The sequence below is a fragment of the Numida meleagris genome, chromosome 4 (assembly GCF_002078875.1).
Source record: "Numida meleagris isolate 19003 breed g44 Domestic line chromosome 4, NumMel1.0, whole genome shotgun sequence".
NCBI lineage: Eukaryota > Metazoa > Chordata > Aves > Galliformes > Numididae > Numida > Numida meleagris.
This window is the reverse complement of record NC_034412.1, coordinates 30382230-30385746: the sequence shown is the minus strand read 5'-3', so window position 1 is coordinate 30385746 and position 3517 is coordinate 30382230. Positions and strand designations below refer to the sequence as shown.

General features: G+C 36.6%; 1 long non-coding RNA gene across 1 annotated transcript; it reads right to left on the bottom strand.

Moving 5' to 3' along the window:
• On the bottom strand, positions 358 to 3294 carry LOC110398895. The gene is made up of 3 exons (XR_002438727.1): positions 3046 to 3294; positions 2348 to 2492; positions 358 to 668 (listed from the first exon to the last, which is right to left on the bottom strand). It is a non-coding gene; the product is annotated as an uncharacterized LOC110398895 (long non-coding RNA).

Genomic DNA, 3517 nt, shown 5'->3' with positions numbered 1-3517 from the left:
AGTAGAGTCCAAACAGAAAGAGTCTCCTTTAGACATACAAAGCAGTGCAGAATCTGCAGTATAAATAGAAGTGTGGAATTCCATTGTAATTTTCAGTCATGATATTATTGTAAAATCATTCACTAACCATGTCTGCCTTGGAGGGCATTTACCTGATTTCTGGGCTGCCGCTGCAGTTTATTACATGCATACATACTTGCTTTTACCTCATTCAGTTAACAAAGTGGCCTTTAAGTAGGTTTTCAACCTGATACAACCTTCCATTCAGACACTCAACACTAATGTTCTGGACTAAATCAGTACTGAAATGCTATTTTTAAGGCTGGGATGAGAGTAATAAGATATCACCTCAAATTCTTTTTGTCCTCCATGAAGTATGTATTTGAAGTTTTGCACAAAACTGATTCCAAATTGATCTTAAGCTAAGGGCCAAGCAGCAGGAGACCAATCCATCTATCAGTGAAGTGTTAAATTTCCATTTGATTCTGTAACTGCACAGGGATTTTACAGACGCGTTAGACATTCAGACAACCTGTGCTCTTTAGAGACGTACAACTTCCACACATGGGCCCTGGTTCTCAGAAGAAAGACATCTTGGCCAAGTTTGTGGTGGTAGCACTGCTTTACACACAACCTTCACACAGGTTGTTTCATAGATCAGACACCTCCTGCAGAAAAAAAAAATATTTAGGGAAGTTAAAGTGGACCCTTTCCTCACTTTACCCAGTACCTGTGCAAAACTGATCTTCCACACCAGGATTTTCTGTTTGCACGTCATTTTTTCCACTAAGTTCATATCTGCTTAAAGGAATTTTATTAAGGAGATCTCACAGAGTATGAACCTCATGAACAGACCCACTGACATTGCCTCATCCATACAAGTATTTGACCAAAATTGCAGAATAAACTTTAGCTTTGCAGACTGAAAAGTCCATACTTTTGAAAGACTCCATACATCTAGATTTTCAGTATTTTACTTTCAAAACACTACGTTAAGAACAGATTAACCAGAGGCACATAAAAGAGCTGCAGTTCCTGCTTAAGCCCATTTACTCTACACAGATTGATGTGATCTCCGTGTCATATAACAGAAGATACGTTGTGCTGTTCAATAGCACCCTTATTCACATCTTAACTGCATCCAGCCCTGATGTATAGCAGTACTGTGTGAACATATTGCTTTCATGACAGTTTTGAAAACTAAGAAGCTAGTTTAAACTGCAATTTTATTTTCAACCATTCTACAAGTTATGTCTGCAGCCTGAGACACAACTGTCTCCAACATGGTGCTGATCACACCTGTGCTAAAGTGTCAGTGTAAATAAGCAGACAGTTCTAAATGGATTGCCCTTTAAAGGAATGTGGTTTATATAACGTAACCATGACCATGGAGAAGTTTAGAGTCCTAATATCAAGCTAGCAAACAAACTAGCCATTTGTTTTCAGTCCTCATCTTCTTTCTCATGTGGTAACTGCATAAAAGCATACAGAATTTAACAAATTGCTCCAAAAACTACGTCAAGGTCAACCAGGTTAGTACTTAACAAAAATAATTGAACTGGTTTTTTTTTAACATTTCTAAATACAATCACATGATTATTTTAGCCCTTCACATTACACTGTGAAATACTCAAATTAAACAAGACTGATTGTACATTCCTTTTGTGCAGGATGATACTTAAGCAGTGTAATTTGCACTTCTGTTATGTGTATGCAGTGCAATGCAGTATAATGCAGAGATACTCAGGCTAACAGGAAAGAACAAGATCAAAATAATTACTGCAAAAGCGTAGTCAAGGAGAAAGGGGTAAAAACTTGGAGCTAAACTACCATCTAGAACAAGATCTTCTTTAGCTTGGGCTCATCTAAACAGCATTAAAATATTTAATACATTTTACCATGCAGTAATTGCCTTTGATACACAAGAAAAAAGTGTTTATATAACATCACAGGATCCTACTAGAGAAGCTTTCTTTTCATCAACCAAGTCTATACTGCTTTACTACATAGAAACTCAAGATGTCCAGAGTAAGTGGCCACCTGACTACACAACATCCAGGGCCTTGCTGATAACTTTCATCACAGGTGATCAACTCCAAATAAAGTAGTTCATTTAAAATGATAGTACGCATTTCACTTAGAAGCTAATTGCAATGAATTTTCACTTCCTATATGCCTTCTATTCTGACATGATAACCACAAGGAATTCCCAGTTTCTTTAGCCACATGTTGTATTCTCCACTGGATTAAGACTCATGTAAAGTGTAACAGTTCAGTGAACTTCAAAGCTACTGACAGGACTGAACAGTAGATAGGAAGTAAATAAATGAAACAGAAATAAGATTACCTGCATTGACTGTAAGAAGGCATAGGTATCATGTCCTTTATCTGTCTTTTTTGTTCAAACAGCAGGTGGATCCATTCAACAGTTTTGCTCAATTCACTAGAGGTGTTGTCACATAGTAAAAAAGAAGAACCGTCCGGAAGAATTTCTGAGAAATACAAGTAGTTACCAATTAGCTATAAATAACTTATTTAATTAATGAAGAACAAAATAATGACACTAATTAATACTGTGATAAAAGACTGATTTAAGAATTACTGATAATTACTAAACTATTATTCAACAGAAATGCTGCCAGACTATATATTTTATCTGCTTTAGGAAAAGTGAAACTTCAAGAGGTTAAAGTCCTCACTGGTTCATAGAAATTTAACAACTAATCTCATATTACCATTATCAATCATGTGATTAAATCACCCTGATTTACTTTAAAGAAAAAAATAGCAATTCCTATAATGATTGTATTCTGAACTTCTCTCAGGACAAAATCTCTGTCTTGGGGACATTTTCAGTTTTTGTCTCACACCACAAAAAAAACCTAGAGTATAATACTATATGTGCAGTTGCTAATATAATCACTGAGTAGTCAACTGTAAGCTAAATTGTTTTATAACTACACAGTTGCCACAACAGTTAGTTGATGTGCTTTTTAACCATATTCAAGTGCATGTATGCACATTAATAACAAACCTCCCACCTACTTGAAGTTATATTTCTGTCGGCTTAGTTGACTCGTTGTAGATTTTTTTTAATTAATGATGACAGCTCAGAAACTATTTAATATACATAGTCAACTAAAATGTTATGAAGACACAATGCAAAAGGACCAGTGCAATGAGAAGATGTTACAAAAAAAGAAAAAGAATGCTCATCCGTCTCCAAAGATCTAAGCTCACAGAAAAAAAACTCCACAAAGGAGAGAACTCCAGCAAGAGACCCTTCCTTAGTGGCAGTCAACCCTTAAATGAGGTCTAAGAGATGCGGAGCCTGGCTCCACCCTTTCTGGTCGCATAGGTGAATTGCCTTCACCTGTGCTCCCAGGGCTGACCGGTCTTTCCTTCAGGTGCTCAATCAGTGGTTCAGGCCGTGACTCAGCAGTTCCCATACACATACATTTGGGGTCAGAAAGAATGAAAAAGGCTTTGTCACGTAGCACAGCTAATATATTAATGG